This window comes from Microplitis mediator, chromosome 4 (assembly GCF_029852145.1).
Source record: "Microplitis mediator isolate UGA2020A chromosome 4, iyMicMedi2.1, whole genome shotgun sequence".
NCBI classification, from domain to species: Eukaryota; Metazoa; Arthropoda; class Insecta; order Hymenoptera; family Braconidae; genus Microplitis; species Microplitis mediator.
Window position 1 is genome coordinate 4,869,406 of NC_079972.1, and position 20,631 is coordinate 4,890,036.

At 33.5% G+C, this 20,631-nt stretch overlaps 1 protein-coding gene and 1 long non-coding RNA gene across 3 annotated transcripts in view; both read left to right on the top strand.

Moving 5' to 3' along the window:
- Positions 1–11,769, top strand: part of LOC130667147 (uncharacterized) — a 42,570-nt gene extending 30,801 nt beyond the window's left edge. Inside the window, exons 4-5 of the long non-coding RNA XR_008989809.1 lie at positions 11,315–11,444; positions 11,518–11,769. This is a non-coding gene — a long non-coding RNA (uncharacterized LOC130667147). The remainder of the gene's footprint in view (positions 1–11,314; positions 11,445–11,517) is intronic.
- LOC130667141 (cysteine-rich motor neuron 1 protein-like) overlaps positions 1–20,631 on the top strand; it is a 386,893-nt gene that overhangs the window by 244,116 nt on the left and 122,146 nt on the right. The window lies entirely within an intron of this gene.

Below are 20,631 nucleotides of genomic sequence, written 5' to 3' on the forward strand. Positions count from 1 at the left end.
TGGTGGATTGAAATGCCAAGCAATACTGTTCACTGTGATGTGATCCAGTATTTCTCTTGACTCTTGAGTTTCTTGAGTAAACAGACAGTTGAGATCATTTTCAGCGCCTTTGAACGTCGTTCCGCAATCGCTGTAGAGTGCTTTGCAGATGCCTCGTCGGCTGATAAATCTGCGGAGTGCTGCTATGAACCCACTAGAGCTGTAGCCGCTGACTACCTCTAGATGTACTGCTGACATAGAAAGACAGACAAAAACACAAATCCAGCCTTTGTATGCTTTTGCTCCTCTACGTCTCCAATTTTCAAATGTTATTGGACCAGCATAGTCAACTCCAGTGTGTGTGAATACAGATGATGGAGTGACTCGTGATACTTGTAGATGACCCGTGAGTTGTTGAGCTCTATCAGCACGATGTCATGCGCATTTTATACATTTAATATAACTGAGCGTGCTGGTTGTCTACCGCCAATGATCCAGTACTTTGGTCGTTTTAATGCAAGAGTGAGTTGAGTACCACCATGCATGGTACGCTGATGAGCATCAGAGATAATGAGTTTAGTGAGTGCCGCATTCCGTGGTAGAATAGCAGGATGCTTACTTTGGTCTTGATTTGGAGCATTTTCCAATCGTCCACCTACTCGAATGATGCCGTCGGTGTCAATGAATGCAACCAATCGAGCAAATGGATGACCATTAGGCCATGGTGCGTGTTTGGAGTGCATGTTGATCTCGTTTGCAAAATGAATACGTTGATTTTCTTTGATGCAAAAGTTGAGTGCAGAAATTACTTCGTCAGAAGTAATTGGTGTCTTGAGTGATGAGTTTGGTGATTTCTTGATCATGTCACGGAGTCTGAAGCAGATTGCAGTAGCTCGTAACATGCGTAGTAATGGTATTGGCCGTTCCATAATAGGTCAATTTGATTTCATTGATGAGTTTGATGAGAATAGAGCCAGTCCAGGCCGTTCTTCTGCTTGAGCTCCTGTATCATCGATTGATGGATATTTAGGCCAGGACGATGAATTCTCGAGCAACCATGGTGGGCCAGTCTGCTGGGTTTTGCGAGCCCGGAATAAATTTCCAGTGGCCATCTGGAACTAGATCTTGAATTCGTGACACCCTTTTCCGGATAAACTCTTTCCAGCGAGACGGGTGAGATTCTATCCACGTGAGAGTGATTGTTGAGTCCGTCCACAAGTACGTTGGCGATTGAGTGATATTTAGAGTGCTCTGGCAGTGTTTAATGAGTTTTGCCAACATGTGAGCTGCGGTGACTTCCAACCTTGGTATCGTTAATCGTTTGAACGGAGCTACCTTGGTTTTAGAGCAGAGCAGCGTAACGCTGTCTCCATGAGCAGATGTGTGGACCTTAATGAACACGGCAGCTGCCATTGCCAATTGCAAGGCATCCGAGAATCCATGTATCTCGGTGGTTGAGCATGTGGATGAGTGGATCCATCTTGGAATTTTGATTTCTGAGATGAGTTTTAGTTAATTCTTGAAGTTTCTCCATTTATGCCGATGATTAGCTGCCAATGGAGTGTACCAGCTGAGCTTTCCGAGTCAAAGCTCCTGCATTAATACCTTCGCTCGAATGAAGAGTGGTGCGAGAAATCTAAGAGGATCAAAGATTTGAGCAATCTCTGATAAAATGATCCTTTTTGTGAATTTTTGAGTAGAGCATGGTGGTGAGTATGTAAAATAAACTCGATCTGAGCGTGAGAACCAGTACATGCCCAGAATCTTGGTGCTGGAGTCTGTATCCTCGAATTTATGATTCTTGATCGCTTCCACATGAATGAGTTGTTGTAATTATGGATGATTGTTTGCCCATTTAGCAAGAGGAAATCCGCCCGCCTTGCAGAGTGCTTCAAGTTGATCAGCAACTTGTTGTCATGAGTTCAAGTTATCGACACCACCGAAGATATCGTCAACGTATCTTCCGTGTATGAGTGGAATGATCGCCAGAGAAAATCGATGTCCTTCGTCTCCAACCAATTGAAGTAGAGCACGAACAGCCAAGTATGGAGCTGGTCTGGTCCCGTAGGGGACCGTGGTGAGTTTGTATGGAGTTATTTGGCCTTGTTCATTGAACCAAAGTATTTGTTGGTGTTTGATCGCGTTCGTCGACCAAAATCTGTCTAAACATATTCGTGATATCTGTTATGAAGATGAGCTTATGAGTGTGAACTCCTATGAGCACGTCAAAGATGTCTAGTTGCAGTTTTGGACCGGTAGCACATCGTTGAGTGAAAGACCTGAGCTGGTGGGTTTTGAACCGATGAAAACTACTCGCAGCTTGGTTGCGATGCTGCTTTACCTTAAAACTCCATGATGAGGGAGATAGTAGGCTGGTTCATTTGTTGTTGAGTGAGTTGAATCTACCATGTGGTTGAGTTCTTTGTATTCTCTCAGAAAATCAAGGTAGAGTGCTTTCAAACGATCGTCATGGTCTAGACGACGTTTGAGATGAATAAGAAAGCGGTATGCTGCTGAGTACGAATTTCCCAGTTGTTGAGGTGACAATTTGACTGGCAGTTGGACTGTGTACTGTCTTGAACTGTCTCGTCGATGAGTTTATGGAAAATGCGCTTCACACGCCTCTTCATCTGGGTTGAGTTTCTTGATTTTGCTGACTGAAATTTCTTTTTTAGTCCAGAAACGCGATAGCAGGTCTTGAAGTTATTGAGTTGACTGCTCGACAGCAGCATGATAAGTAATAGACGGTCGATGAGTGTGTTGAGTGACTGGACCAAGTAATATCCACCCGAAGATGTTATCTTGAGCGATTGACAGGCCTTCAGACCTTTTAATAAGTGTATCTTTAATGATAAGACCATAATGATCGGCACCAATGATGATATCAATTGGTCCTGGTCTCATGAACGCTGGATCTGCCAATTGTAGTTGTTTGTATTGGTCCCAGTTGAGTGTGTTAAGTGCAACAGATCGTAGTTGAGTAGTGAGACCACCTAGTATGTGAGCACTGATGATCACTAAGTCGTTTGAATGCCTAGATTAATGCTTGAGTGCAACTTGACCTTTAGTTCTACCAGCATCGGCAACACCAATGCCAATGATCTGAATAGATGAATGAGTACGTTTGAGTTTAAGTGAGTTCACCAAGGAATCTGAAACAAATGATAATTTAGACCCTGGGTCCAGCAATGGATGAGTACTTAACTTGGTGATCAAGTCCACTAGGCAAGTTGCGAGTAAGATTGCTGGTCGATGAGTGTGAGTAAGATAAGTGCCAGACGTGTTGAGTGCAATTGAGTTCCATTGAGCGTCGCTCGAGTTGTCATGTGGAAGCAGACGTCTTTATTGAGTGCGTTTAGCGGATAAGTTGGCTGGTTTCTAAGTGCTGTTGAGTCCCGGGTGTATCATTGTGTGGTGTTTCTGTTGACACACCTTACACATGAATGGTGAGTTGCAAGCATCAGGTATATGATGGCCCAAACAATTCTCGCAAAGCCGTTTGTCAACAACGATTTGAGTGCGTTTAGCAATGTTGAGTCCCAAGAATTGAGTGCATCTCACAATAAAGTGATCTCCCTTACACAAATCACAAGGATATTGTGCAGGAGGGAATGCCTTCTTGGGAGGCTTCGTGAGTGCAGCAGATGATTGCTTGGCTGGAGGTTAAGCATTAGATGAGTGCGATTTGGGAACAGCAGCAGCAGCGTATGACGCTGGTTTACCAGATGAGCGTGATGGTTTTGACGATGATGCCTGTTCCACTCGTTCTTGAGCCCAAACACGACTGACCAAGAAGTCATTGAGTGATTTGAGTGTTGGGTATTCAGTTGAAGCACCCATTTTGTTCTCCCAGAGCTCCCTGTTATGAGAATCCTGCTTGGATATGATCAACTACGTAAGCAGTGGATTCATATCCGAGTTCAATTGGACACCGAGTGCGTTGATTACCTCTGGAACGGTGTTCAGAAGATCATTGGGCTGCTCAGGTAAGCGTGAAGTGAGCGCGTGCATGTTTAGTTGCTTGTCCAATTGCGCACTGATGAGTAGGCGAGTATTGTTGTATCTCTCTTTGAGTTAATTTTAAGCAGGTACAAATTGGTCATCGCACATTTGTACACTGGCAAGGCTGAGTGCTTCTTGTCCCTGAAAAACAGCTCTTCAGGTACTAAAGACGCTGGGCTGGAGCGAGTTCCTGAGCATTAATCACCATTGAGGTGAATGAGTCCCGAATTCAGGCCAGTTCTCGTAACGCTCATCGAACTTGGGAATTGCGAGTGCTGGCAAATGAGTTGGAGCCCGGTTTGAGTGCACTACAACTAGAGCAGCAGCTGGAACTGGTATTGAGTTGATGAGTGCGATGAGTTTGCCTTTGGTGGCGATATACGAGCGATACACCAACTCGTATACGCCGTCCTTGACGTATGAGCTCTCAAGGAAATCCTTGATGCAAGTAAGTGCGAGTGAGTCATGCGTGACGTTGAACTGGTGCCATTCACCCTCGAGTAACTCAAGCCGGGACTTGAGCTGAGCCAAACCGTCGGCGACGGTGAGTGTGTGGCAGCCAGAGCTTCCCAGTCCGCGAAGGCTCTGAGCCGTAAGTGCTGACTGATCACCTTTATCTTGAGTGCTGGAGAAGTCGGCGATTTCTCTGGAGTGCGCTTAGTTTTGAGTTTGGACGGATCTCCCTCGCCGTTGTTCCCAGCGTCGGTGACACTTGAGTCGCTGAGTACTTGCTGGTCGTTGATATTGATCTCCGGAAAAAGGTGTGGATCCGGGGTGGTGCCTCCTGAACCCGTTGAGCGCTGTTCGTCAATTGGAGGATCCTTTTCCTTCCCATCATCCCCCATGTTGAGCTCCGTAACTTGTGAATGGGTTTATATGAGTGCAGCTGCCCACGGATGATGCTACCGACACAACCAACCAACCATCCGGCTCAAAGGACCATAAAATGTTGTAATAATAATTAAATAAAGACTGAATTCTTGAATTTTATATTAATTATTTAATGAGCTCTGGTGCGCACAATTATAAAAATAATTCTATTTTTATAGAGCTTGATGATCGCTGATTTTAATGAAACAATTACTTATATTTATTTACTCGTGATGAGCGCAAAATGATAAGATTTAGAATAACACGTGTTTTCACATGAATATATAAACCGAAAGATGATGGCGTCGGTCTCCTCGACACGAGGCAGAAAACAGTCGATAAGCATGCGTCGCACTGCGCTGGTCAAGTTTAAATTCACAGACACTAGGTCTCAGTAGGTGCTGCCTCCACCGGCCGAAAGTGCAACTACATTTGAATTCAAATGTAGTTGTGACTACGCAATATTTGTAGTGTCATTCTTAACCAATCAGAGACGTGCTTTCGTATCATGAGTTGCAAAAAACATTTTTTAGCTCGTTATTATTTGCAATCAGCAACCGTAATTTTATATATAGACTTATATATAATAATCAGATCTGATCATATCTAGACTTATGTGTGATTATACATGGGGTTATAACAGCTAGGTATGATCATATCTAATTATACATAGACTCATATATAATCAGATCTGATCATATATAGACTCATATATGAGCTTATAACAGCCAGGTATGATCAGATCTAATTATGTATCAGTATTATATATAATTATATATGACCCCATCTATAATCATGCATGATTATATATATCTTTATATATGATTGTATATAATCATATATGATCATGTATATGATCATATATAATCACATATGATTAGACAAAATCTTTTTTCATCGGGTATATAGTTAAATTTGAACTTTTTGAAATATTAACGTTGAATTTTTACTTTAAATAGTCAGTGAAGGTATGGTGTTTCAATCAATATAATTTCATTTACAAAAAATTTTTTACTTTTTAATTCGAAATTTAGTTGCATGTTTTTATGCACAAAGAAAAAAAATAACACATGTGTTTAGTACTTGTATTGGTTCAAAAAATAATTTTGTTTAGGAATTATGAATGAAGAATAAGAAAAAATAAAAACTTGTATGCATGACGGCAGGAAGTTGGCAAAGAACAAATATCCTGTAAAATAAAGTCAAATTAAAAAAGTTGTGTCAAAAGACAAAAGATGCGTATGCACTGTAAAAGCGGATGTATAGTACACTAATAGTAAAAAACGATACAAAACTAAATTTTTTCAATAAATTAAAGATAAAAAATGCCACCCAGCAGCCAGAATAAAAATAGATTCCTTAGTTGAGTAATTTTTAATCCCAAACCAGTCCTTAAAAATAATGATATAAAAAATTTAAGAGAAACAAATGAAAGTTTATTCTAACAGCTTTAACGCCCTTTTAAGATTAATTATCTGGGTAATTCCATTCAGAAATTATTCAAGAAACAAATCATGAGAGTACAGTTTTTAATTGCTTTGAAAATTTTAAATTGCCACTATTTCACGAATACTTAAAGAATTTTAGTAATAATTACATATATAAGGTTTTATTATTATCCAGTGGAAACTTCTAGTGATATAATGTTCACATTTTGACTATAACAAAGAAATTAGAATAGTTATTTTGAACCTTTATTATACATAAAATTAAAAAATTAAAACAAAATAAATATGGCAAATTTTAACAGCGTTGACTCGATTTTTTAAGAACGAAGCTAAGCATTTTTATAAAAAAGTTCTTAGAAAAAAAAGTTTTGGAAGAGCATTATTTGTTCCAATTATCAAAAATTTTAAATGTCCACTGTTTTTGAATTACTCGTTTGATTCTATTTTATCTTATGATTTAAAATTTCGGGCGCTATCAATAGCATAAGGAACATTATAGTGTGAATAACATTTTTGGATTCTGCTCGACTACACAGAAAAAAAGGATATCTTGGCGCAAGAAATTTTTTCTTGCCACAAGAATATTTTTTGCAATTTTGAATGAAAACGAAAATTTTCGTGGTTCAAGAACAAAATTTTCATAAATTTAGTCTTCTTGGCATAAGATTTTTTTTTATTCAGCCGATATAATATATGTTTCTTGAAGTAAGAAATATTTTCTTAAAGTGAGAAAAATAAATATTTTGTCCCGATATATAATCAATTGTCCAAAGAGTAAAATATTCTTCCTTTAAGAATAATTTATTTTGAATCGAGATGATCTGTGATTCGAGTCAAGAATTAAAAGTACTCAACTCAATGGTAAAAACATCTTGGTTTAAGGATTTTGTTGTGTTGTGGCTAGTAAGCGTAGACGTTTGAACCCACAGCAACTGCGCTCACGTCTCAACGCAAAAATTCTCTTGGGAAAGCTAACTGTACTATACTATATGACAGAGTGATTAGCTTGCCAAGTCTGGTCGCACCTAAGTATTATAGTCGAATATTAGGGCGCCACTGGAAGATGGACTCGGCCTTCCAGAACCGGATGTTAATTGGATTTTATTTAGAAACTCGGGGTCGTTTGTAAATTTTATATTTTGTGAGAGAAGAGAGGAATAGTGAACAGGCTGAAATAAATTTGTTTAAAACTTTACTTTCAATTTTAATAATTTTAAGCACCTTGCTTATGATTTATTTAACCCTTTTTTCACAATTAATATACTTATGACAAACTATGTTTCTTATGACAAACTAATATTTCCTTATGGCAAACTAATTTCGTCTCCCGGACGTTTCCTTATGACAAACTAAATTTTTCCTCGTCCCCTGGACGGAATCTTATGACAAACTAATACGTCCCCTGGACGTTTCCACACACACACACTCCCGTTAAAAAACCGTCCCCTGGACGTTAAACCTAATACCGATTAATAAATTGTCCCCTGGACGTTAACTAAAATTATTATAATATCATCCCCTGGATGTATAACTGAAATTTACTTTAAAATCATCCCCTGGATGCATAATTATTACTTAATTGTCTACCAAACTAAATCACAGATTTCCCTTAACATTAAATTTACTTAATCAACTTTACTTTGCTCAGTAACTTTCTCACTCAATTTTTTCAACTTGAATTTCATCCCAATACTCAATATAAAGTTTCTCATCCTATAATTTACTGTCTTTTCAATCAATTAATTTATTTTTGTTTAATATAATTTATAAATTAATTAATTTTTGCCACTTATAATTTTTCCACTAATTATTTTCTCTGATTAAAATTTTATAATTAATTTGCCACAATTTTTATTCATTTATTACTTTCAATTTCTACATTTTTCACTGATAATTTTCACAACTAAATTTATTTCACTTTCAAAATAATCCGTTCTCAATTTTACTCACAATTTAATTTACCCAAACTCTAGTATCTTTTATTTAGTTTTTAGATATTTTAATTAACTTAAAATTTATTTAGTAATCACGTAATGACTAGAATTTGATTTCGGGTCGACTAGAATTTTCGGCCGGTGAATTGGCGTCACGCGGTTCTCGATTTTTATTGACGTTTTCGAGTAAATTGATTGAATTTATGAATTATAGAATTAATGCGGCTGACGGAATAAATTCCAGCCTGTATTAACCTTAAGATAAATTAATTTATAACGGCTGAAGAGCCTGGAATAAATTAATAAATTAATAATTTTAATTACCGGATTATTTACGCGACTTTAATTTATTCCGGCTGTAGAGCCTTGAATAAATACTACAGAGTTCGAACACTTAATGGTGACAAAACGAGACGCGATGGAACTTTCGAGAACACGAGATTGAACGGCTGGAGAGCCTGAACTATCCTGAAATATCTATGTTTCTTTACGCGAGATCAACGGAAAGATATTAAGTTATATATTATAATTAATTAGCCAGATTAATAGAATTAATCAGAGGCCTTAATTAATTATAATTTACCTCCAATTATAATTTCAGCAGTCCTTGGAACTTTTAGTGATGATCTGGTCCGGCTGCGACCAATCTCTCGATGTTAGTGGTGTTTTTCAGGTTTCCGTTGTCCGGCTTTCGTCCTCGTATTTTCGCTTCCGTCACAATTTTATTATTTATTTAGCAATATGATAGATAACCTGTCAATGATCACTACGTATAAGTAATTCTGTATATATAATTGATTAAGAGGATGGCCTCTAAGTGCCAGGTAACAATTAATAATTAACAAGTTAATCACCTCGTTCCACGTGAAGCGGAAGCAGACTTTTATATTTACCTTTGATTTATTCGGTCTGATCCCTTTGGGTGTCCGATGAACTCTGTCTATTCCTTGTTCCGTTGACACATTTTATATCTTGTTCCACCATTCTTCGGTTCACTCCCGGAAACTTAGTCTAGGGGAGTGGCGAATATTCGGGTCTGGGTGATCGTGCGACACCCAGTGACTAGTCGCGTTACTAACTCGAAACTTACGAGGTCGTTGGCCGGTTACCGGCGGGAAACAAAATTCAAATTCAAATATTTAATTTCACAGAGAATCCTAATTCACCCTGTTACCACTAAAGTGGCGGTAGTGTAGACTCTACATTGCACAGTATGCTTACTGCATATGGGTAAAATAAGCGAAGTTGAGGAAATGATCGGATAGCATAACTGGTAAAGCTCTCGCGTGGTGCCATATCGGTCTGGGTTCGATTCCTACCATGAGCAAACCATTTATTTTTTCTCAAGTTGTTCATAAACCATTAATCGAGGACGTTTATTTCTTATCCCCTCTACTTCCGAATTGTGATATTATGAATATACACATATAATTTCCTGCTTCACAATATTTAATATTTATACTAGGTTAAATTCACTCAAAAATTTAGAACATTACATATTTTTAAGGGGGGTCATTTATTTTCTTGAATCGAGACCACGTTTTTTTTAAGTCAAAAAAAAAAATCATCAATTCAAAATATTATTTCTTCAATAAAGAAAGTAATTATATCCTTGTCAGAAGATATTTGTATTGAATGGAGGAAATTTTATGTCTTCGGTTAAGAAAATATTTGCATGATTCAAGAAAAGTTATTTTATTAAATTAAGAATATAATTTATTTGAATGAAAACTAAAATTTTCTCATTCCAATAGACCGTAGTCTTGAGTCGATAATGTAGTTTTCTCAAACTGAGAGTAAATGTTCTTCTGCCACACAAAAAAAGTTCTTGGTTTGAGATGTTGATATATATTGTGACAATTTACTATACTCACCAACCAAGACAGAAAAGTATCTTGTTTTGATAGTTTTTTTTACTTGGTTAGAAACAAAATAAATTTGATTTAAAATAAATATTCTTGAATCAATATTATTTAACTTGAATTAAAATTTAATTATTCTTGACACAATATTTTTATAATATTAGTCGAAGAAAATGTTCTCGGATTAAAAAAACCCAATTACTTAGCCCAAGAATAAAAAAATGAAGGCAAAAATTATCTTGGGCCAAGTCAACCTTTTTTCTGTGTAGTTACGACATATTATAAAGCGAATTTTCATAAAATCTACAAAAATATTAAAACCACGGTTGACTTTGTGGATTATCTCTCGAGCTTTGACTAAATGCGACCTCAAAGAGCACAAAAATACTTTTTGTGTTCTTGTTCACAAATTTCTTTTTAATTAATTAGTCAATTAATTTAAATAGATCTCACAGCCATTAAAAATATATCTGACTGGATCCTATAATCAATGAAATCTAGTTAACAAGTAATTTGAATAAAATATAAAGCAAAATGATTAGAAAAATTTGATATTTTTAATTATTTAAAAACTAATTGTTTGATTAATTTTAAATTGTAGAAAGTTAAAGTTATGATTTATTATGGTGTTGGCTCAAAAATGGTTACATATAATGTTTCACAAGACGTAGTCAATGTACAGGTAATTGTTAAAACAAACGATCTTTAAAGTATGACTAAAACCAATTAAATAACTTTTAAATTCCAAAAAATAAAGTTAGTGCATATGTTATCGAAATGAAACAATTTTTTTTTTTTAGTCTAAATTAGAGCTTAAGTAATATTGATGAATGTTATATCATTAAATTCATTTCTTAAAAAAATAAATCGTCAACAAATACATTGTACTCGTTGTATATAAAGCGGTTTCTTTCATGATTTGTTTAACCTAATATGCTTGATGTAAGTTTGAAGCTCCTGTGCTTTTTTTATCCTCGTGTACTTTGACAATATGTTTACAACGTGTTGGGAGGGGCCAGCTCACATCATGTGTGGAACGCAATGCAGGTTATCTGGTTATTTATTTTATTTTATTATTTATTATTAACTAAGCTAATTAAGACAGACAACAATTGTAAAATTCCCTATTACTTCTTCATTCGATTCTAATACTGCGGAATTTTTAAAATAACTTCTTTTTGCTTTTGATTAAATGATTTTTTTTTTTTTTGATTTGCAGAATTAGAAAAACGGTCATCAGTCTTAAAACGTTGGAGTTAATTAACATGAAAAATATGTGAAGTAGTCTATTTTATATTATCTGCATTACCTTATTTGAATTTAACTAGTTGGAAAATAATTAAACGAAGGTAATGTTCTTGCTGGACGACTTAATGAATTAGGATGTGGATTTAAATTTAAATAAGATTTTTTTAATTACAGACTATCTACAGAACGAAAAAAAAGAAAAGTTAAGGATAAGTGATAGTAATTTCATAGTAAGATTGTATCCATCTAAGCATCATCATGACAAAAGAATCTACGTGTTCGGGAATTCAACCAGACTATTTTTCTACCAGAGAACTAATTGTGGTCTCATTGATCCGTTTTTTTTCTTTTTATTATAAAAAACAAGTAGAAGAGTAAGAGAAAAATAAAAACCACCAATAAGTTGAATTATTTTTTTTCTTTTTTAGAGTACGAAACCATACTCAATTTTTTACACATTTTGCTCTGTTTAGACTTTGTTCAAAATAATCTTCTTTTAACTCAGGATAATTTTGTACAACATGAATTTCAGAAATTTTTGATGGATCAAAAAAGTTCGTTTTGGAATTTGTTTTGTACTAAGTAGGTTTTTATTTTATTTTATTTTTTTTTTAAATATTCTCCATGGTATATGAGAATTTAATTGCATTATTATAGTTATATTCAGCGAAGCAATTAACACTGTTTTTGATATTTTAAAATTCATTTAGTACACTAAATTATAAAATTATTACGATTCATAAAGTTAAACTTATTTATAATTCGAATTTACTTTGAGGCGATTTTTTTTACAATTTATTTCGATATTCTATACATTTCATCAATGTGAAGTTAATAAAATGCATGGATTCAGAATTTCACTTAGCTGAACATCTGAAAGAGTTGTATTAATGTTTTCGAGAAATATTTTAGTGTGGGCTGGTGTAATGATTCGTCAAAATTGAATTTCCATAATGTTCAATATTGTTTAACTTTTCAGTTTTATCACAAAATGTCGTATTACCTAATTTGAAGATTATCTCATTTTCCACAAATAATCTCTCACCAAGATTTCGAAATTACTTAATGTTCGTTAATTATTTGTATTCAATACGATTTAAATAATCGTGTATTGATCGTTTTCTATTGATACTAAAGATGGAAATAGTTGACTTTTTAACTACAAAAAATTTGATTATGATGACCATTGCATACTAAAAATAATCGTGTCCTTATTCAAGTAAAAATCGTCTACTATCATCATTTGTTCTTACACAAAGAATTTTATCGAAAATTCAGTCAAATATTTTTAAGCACGAATGAATGACAATAATTGGTAATAAGCTCTTGAATAAGTATATACGTTGCTTTTTATATTCTGATTATCATAAGTACATTATTTTTTGCTTGACAATCGACTATTCGCAATTTTATAATCAATCAATTATGATGAGAACACGATTTTTTTAAGTAAATTGACGTTGGGATGCAAATAAATGGAGAGTAGTTAGTAATTTAGTGTAAATCGTGGTGAAAAACAATTAGTGGAAAATAAGATCATCATTAAAGTAGGTTCTATGACATTTTGTGATATAACTGATAGGTTTGCCAGAACAGTCAAATAATGTTAAAAATTGCCTAAATTTAGCTTTGACCTTGTATAACATCTCAACAAGTAAACTCTTAGAAAAATAAGAAGTAATTTTGTTTTACAGAGCGTTCGATTACCTACAAAAATGTGTTTGCAGATTTTTGTATGACGCATCGTTAACTATTTATATATATCAAAAGGAGAGAAATAGTATATTGTACAACTAGTGCGGTAAGTTGTCGATTACCAACGAGAGCAAAGTTGAGCGCACGAACGAAGTGAGTGCGCTTATTTGCTCAAGTGGGTAATCGGCAACACCGCACGAATCGAACATACTTTTTTTGATTACTAATGCGATATGATTACTATTTGAGTGCTCGCTGTTTTGTTCCCCAAGTAGCTTTTTGCTGATTCAAGTGTTACCGCGACATTTTTGTGGGTTATACGATAATCTGCATTCGGCAAGTAAATTTGAGTGCGATAAGTTTACTTGTCGCACTCGAATTTACTAGTCGCACGCAGATAATCGTATAACGCACACAAATGTCGTGGAAACAGTTGAATCGGTGAACAGCTACTTGGGGAACAAAGGAGCGTGCGCTAAGATAGCACTTATATCGCATGAATGATAAAAAAAATTTTTACGTGCACATACCGTGGTATTTTTATGGAAAATAGAAAAGTGTAATGCGCCCTCTTTCGATATTAATATTAATAGCTCAAATTTTAACGAGCGTAATTTGATACCAAAACAAAAACTTTTAAACCTATTGTGCAGAAAATCAATTTGTTTTCCTAATTTACACATATGCAAAAAAAATATATTTATGCCCATATGTTTAACACGATCGAATTATATAAGAATATAAGCTCGTCAAAGGGAAAAGTAATATGAAAAATTCAGATTAATTATATCTTTTACGGATGATGTGATGGAATTTTTCTATTATGACTTCCTATGTAGCATGACTGCCATAAAAAAAAAGTTGATAATTTTTCGTTAACAGTGTAAGATGTGGATTACATAAGAGTAGCTGGTGGCTTTTAGAGTGTAGAAATAAAATCGGTCTATCGGTTGACCCTGCGGGCCAGCCCCAAAACTTTCCGCTGTTTTCGAGCTCAAAGATTTCGAAAACATTATTGTGAATACATTTTCGAGCTCTTCGAGCTCAGAAATACTTTTGTATGCCGTTGTATTCGAAAAAAAACGTTTTTTACAATTTTTTCTCCAACGATATCTCTCAAACGAATTGACCGATTGAGAGGGTTAAGGTGACAATCGACGTGTTTTATTAAAATCTAGAACTGATTAAATTTTGAAATCGATTGATTCAATTTTTCTGTAGATATTCGAAAAAATACGTTTTTCACTATTTCTTTCATCAACGATATCTCTCAAACGAATGAACCGATTGAGGCGATTAGGGTGGCAATCGACGCGTTTTATCAAGTTCTAAAGCTGACCAAATTTTGAATTCGATTTATCGAGTCGTTTTTGAAATATTTAAAAAAAAAAAATTTTTTTAAATGTTTTTTTAATTCTTTCGACAACGGTTTCTCTTGAACGAATGAACCGATTCTGATGGTTGAGGTGGAATTCGACGCGGCTCAAAGTTTTAGAGCCCGGTTGATTTTGGAATCAATCCATCGAGCACATTAGTGTTATAAAAATTTATAAAAAAAAACAGTTTTGAAAAAATTTTATTTTTGAAATATCCCTGAACGAGCCCTATCCGTTCAAAAGATACATGCATTTACGTACATACATAATATATATATTTTTTTTAACATCTTACCTTCTTATTATTGGAGAATATTATTTATTGATAATTATTTCAGAACAACTAGATTTTTATTACCTTTTTTTTTGTTTTAATATTTATAGAAATATATTATTATTATTATTTATTTATAAATTTTTTATTTACCCGACTAGAATTTTTCATAAGGGCCTGACGAGGTCCTCATCGGGTTAACCTTATTTCAATTAAGGTCCCGATCAGGGTATCCTGACGAGGATCCTGAAATGGATGTAACGCTTAAGACCCATGAGGTCCTTATCGGGATTGCCTTATCAGGACCTTACCAGGATATCCTCATCAAATCCTTATCAGGATTACCTTATTAGTAATTATTTTTGAAGAAAATATTTAATCGCAAAAAAAAAATAAGAGAATTTTATTTCGATCGAGAACGTTATCTATTGTATAGAGAGCATTGATGAGAGGGAGTAAACATATTTATTATTGATGAAAAAATCCCGATAACTGCTGGGCTCGAACCTGCGTCCTTTCGATTCAAAGTCCTCGATGCTATCCACTGGGCTGACATACACACGTGATCTTGAAAGTGTAAATATAATATTCATTATGATGTCAAAGAATAACTGATGAAGAGGTAAAAAATCTGTGCTACAATGATTGACGTGATTTTTTTATAATATTCTTTTGTACTTTATTTAATTTTTAGCCTGTGAATGAAATATTTAAAGCGATGGGATAACTATTTTTTGAATAAGGATATCCAGATAAGGTCCTGATCAGGAACTCGTCAGGTTAACCGGATGACAAATAACTTTTTTTTGAATAAGGATATCCTGACGAGGTCCTGATCTGGAACATGTCATTTCTTCTTTTCATAAAATAATTAACATTTTCATAAATTATTTATGAATAATGAATAAGAAAGTATATCGGCACAGCGAATTTCTTTTTAACTTTCGGGAAGTTTAAATCTTACGAGGTCTTCCTCTACCTCGTTTGTCAGTCTCAATATTATGTATTGCAGAAGTTTTTTCTAAATTGTTCCTTTCATCTTCTTTCTCTTAAGGTATTCGCTTCTTTAATTCTCGTTCCGCTCATGATCATATTGTTTTTTGTTAACAGGTTTATCACATTTATTTTGTTTTCGTGATGGCTTTTTGTTATTTTTTGACTTTTTCTTTTTGTCAATGGCCATATCAATACTCTGAAAAAAAGAATTTTGTTATTCGGTCAAGTTGAATAACGTTTAAAAATTATTATCAATTATTTAACAGGGGTTATTAGATATTTTCGGCTGAGTTTTTTTCAGAAACGAAATCTCTAAATACGAAATACAGACCGCACATTGATGCACTACTGTCTAATCTAGCGAAGTGCGCTTTAATTGTTTGACAATATTTGTTTGTTTAAGAGGAAAACTCGGCCAAAGCTTCCATTTACTGCACAAGTGCAACAAAGATAGTACCGTTCCTGGACTTGAGTGTAATAGAGAGAGAAGTACGAACCCCTGTTAAATAAGAAATTTATAAAAAGGCCGAGTATAGGTTAAACGATAAAATCTTAATTTCCAGCCCCCGGCTGTGAATAGGATAAATGACATAAACAAAAGCCTATACTCAGCCCCTATAGATTTAAGACTATTTTATAATAAATATTATAAATTATGATTAATTTTATTAAAATAGAGTATTTTAAATATAATACAACTCACCTTTTTGGAAAATATTTCGTTGGATGTTTATTAAATCAGTTTCCGTGACAACAGAATGTAAACAAAAAATTAGCAAGATGGCGACTGTTATTGGTTATGACGAGACCTGCTAGTGCTAATATTTGATTTTCATGAACGACACCATCATTTAGAATGGTAGTATTTATTTTGAGTACTGTAGATATGGTGCTTAATTTTACAATATTTTTTTTTAATTAATATATCACTGTTACTTATTAATTGACTAATATATGACAAAGGGGCTGGGTACTGGTTACCTTACCCTACTAATAACTCCTTAAAAATCTTGATAACGGTTACGTAAAACTTTCTGAATTTTTTTGAAATTTTGTCTCCGTTTACAAAATTTAGTGAAATTTTATAAAACTTAACGGAATTATACAAAATTTTATCAAATTTCATAAAAGATTTTGAAAATTATCTTATGATTTTCAATATAATATCATAGAATTTTTTCGAATTTTATATATTCTTATGTAATTATTTCAGATTTTATAAAATTTCAGTAGTACAATTTTATAAAATTTCATGAAAATATTCTTTCCCGTGGTATTATATCGCGTTACAGATACCATAAGGGCGTATGCCTGCAAAATATACCGCTGACAAGACATAAGGGCGCATTAAAAATTTTATTTTTCGGAAATTGACGTAATTATGTTCTATAAGTATAATAGAGACGAAAAAAATTTAGTGTCCGGAACCATGGTAATTGTGACCTAAAAGTATAAGAATGATAAAAAACGTTCGAACTTAGGAAGATTTTTTTGGTTAGTTGAGTAAAAATTTTAATTTCGAAAAAAAAAAAAATTTTTTTTTCAAGTACGATAAATAACGAAATGTTAAAAAAATTTTTCTTTGTTAGTATTATACTTTTAGAACATAATTACGTCAATTCCTGAAAAAAAAATTTTTATACGCCCTTATGGCATCTGTAACGCGATATGATATATACCTCATTATGAAATTATCAGTTCCTCCAAAATTATATACAATTTTATAAAATTTTATGAAATTATATAAAATTTCGTATGAAAGCTTAAAACTCCATATCTCGATAAATATGCTATTTATACATTCGCGATCACGTACGTGGCTCGGCGCAGTGGATAGCAGCAAGGACTTCAAATCGAAAAGACGTAGGTTTAAGCGCAGCACTCGCCAGGATTTTTTCGTCAACAAAAAATCTAATTAATCTGTCTCAGTAATGCCTTCACCCATTAGATCAATGTGTAAGATCTAATCGCAATTTTTTTTTTTATGATCTACTAATTTTTTCGAAAAATTAATAGTGACTGTAGAATTTTGATGAAATTTTATCAGGCCATTTTCAGCATAAAATTTTATGAAATTTCACTAATGAAATTTTATGAAATTTTATAAAATTTTATGAAAAAATTTTTCCCGGGAGCATAGTAATTATATCAAAAATTTTTGAATTCAAGTTTGTTTGAAAATAGTCGGCTCTTTTCATTCATTCTAGTAGTAATGGGTCAAAATAAATTACATGACATATTGAGGCGTAAGCAAGTATCTTCATGTATAACATATCGTTAATTATCGTTTGTATTATAATTATGGATATGTATTTGAATGCTTATGAAATTTTAGATTTTAGTAGATGGACTATTTTCATTCTTTTCAAGAGTGATTTATGTGAATAAATAAATTGTACTTTATTTTGAAAAATTAACCTGTCAAAATTTTGTTGTTAATAAGTGATTGCATGTACTTAAGGTAATTAATGCACACATACTTAATTGCAATACAGCTGGTAGAAAATTATAAAATAAAATTTGAGCTGTTTCTATGTCGAAATTACCATGCACATTGTACATCCTGTTTGATGCATATGATAAATTTTTACACTATCGGTATTTATCACTATAATTCTATATCATCCTTGTTGTTATTACCATAGTAATTTATTCGTAAATTTTGTACATAAAAAATGCCGTAAGATTCTCTAAGTATATGGAACATCACAACGCATGGCATCGGTCGATTTTAGAAATTTATACTTTATTAAATATATAATTCGTTAGTTTTGTAGCACTAATGTCTATATTAGGGTGGTCCTTATTTTGGACATTTTCGAATTTTTATGCTCCCAGAGGCTTATGTGGTTCGAAATAAAAAAAAAAAATATCCTTCAAGTTTCAGGTCTCTATCTCAATTTTAACCCATGCCGCACAGCGATGTAATTTTCCCATTTGAATAACACAGGGTTTTTGGCATTGAGCAATTGATTTTTTATTCCGGTCGAAGTAATTTGTCAAAAAATTTGAAACTCAGTAGACTTTATCCTTATAGTAGTAGCTACTCCTCAAAATTTTTACAGATTTTTAGCTACTATAATTTTGGAGGTGCAGCAAGATCAAAAAAAAAGAAAAAAATTATTTTTTTTATCTTCATCTAACATTTTTGTTAAATGACATATCAAATCACTCTGCATCATTATCAGGAGTTCTTACTTTTTTTCATTCTCACACCCAAGTGGGTGAACGGCCTATTTTTGTTGCACTAATACAGTAATCAGAAACTTTGGACGAGTTTTTCTTATGAACAAACGAATACTTCCAAAAAATTTAAGCGCACTTCGCTAAATGAGACAATAGTGCGTTAATGTGCAGTAGAGTGTTTCTTAAAAGGATTTTTCGAATTTATTACGATCACCTCTCAAAACAGTTTCAATTACAGCAGAAAAAATTCCCTTAAAGTTTAAGCTCTTAATTTCAACGGAGAGAGATGCCGCAAAATTTTTTTGTGATTTGTCTACGAAATATTTTTTTTTATATTGTTTGACTTTGCGTCTCTTTCCAAAATATAGAATGCATTCAATTGATATATGAGATCGGTATATCTATGCGACTAATCATATTACGCCTTAGTTTAACATTTAATGAATATTATCAATAAATTAAATTTCTTTCAACATTTGCTTCAATAAGTTGATCACCTTTAAGTTTATTATTTAGCTTAAGCAATAAATAATAAACAAAAAGTTTATAGTTTTGTGTATTATAATATCGAAATAGTTATTTATTTACAATTTTCTAACTAAAATAAATTATTAATAAAATAGATCTCTTTTATAAATAAATATAATAAACTTAAAAAATCACAAAAGCAAAATTTGCGGCACGTGGTCCCGTTGGATTTGAGAGCTCAAACTTCAAGGAAATTTTTTCTGTCGTAATCGAAACCGTTTGTAAGGTGATCGTAATAAGTTCGAAAAATCCTTATAAGGAACACTCTACTGCACACTAGTGCAAAGTTCCTGATTACTGTACTAGTGCAACAAAAATAGGCCGTTCACCCACTTGGGTGTGAGAATGAAAAAAAGTAAGAACTCCTGATAAGGATGCAGAGTGATTTGATATGTCATTTAACAACAATTTTAGATGAAGATAAAAAAAATAATTTTTTTCTTTTTTTGATCTTGCTGCACCTCCAAAATTATCGTAGCTAAAAATCTGTAAAAATTTTGAGGAGTAGCTACTACTATAAGGATAAAGTCTACTGAGTTTCAAATTTTTTGACAAATTACTTCGACCGGAATAAAAAATCAATTGCTCAATGCCAAAAACCCTGTGTTATTCAAATGGGAAAAATTACATCGCTGTGCGGCACGGGTTAAAATTGAGATAGAGACCTGAAACTTGGAGGATATTTTTTTTTTTTTATTTCGAACCACATAAGCCTCTGGGAGCATAAAAATTCGAAAATGTCCAAAATAAGGACCACCCTAGTCTATATATATAGTATATATGTGGGCGGGAGTGTATGTGTGTGAGCATATACTCACGATGTCATTATATTCTATTTCAAGATATACTGTTAGCATCGATCACAATCAAAATCAATAACAGACTTGAATTTCCTGGTATTCAAAGTGGACGTTAAAAAGTGCGGCTTACCATTCAAGTACGTAGCGGGTTTAGGATGAGTAAACTCTCAATGCCAGTTGCAGTCAGGTTACCGCTGGACTCAGATTATTGAAATGTAGATTCTACAGCGAGAGGTGAATTCAAATTGAGCATGTATACAGGAATAAACAAGGTAAAGAAAGAAAAAAAACGAGGTAAAGAGAGAAAAAAAGTAGAGTATACGTGAGCAGCTAAACAAAAGGGTAAGCCACTACGAAAAGAGATGTAAGCACACAAGACCTAAAATAGAAAAATTCAGTAACAGTGCATATGCCATAAAAGAGGAGAGTGTAA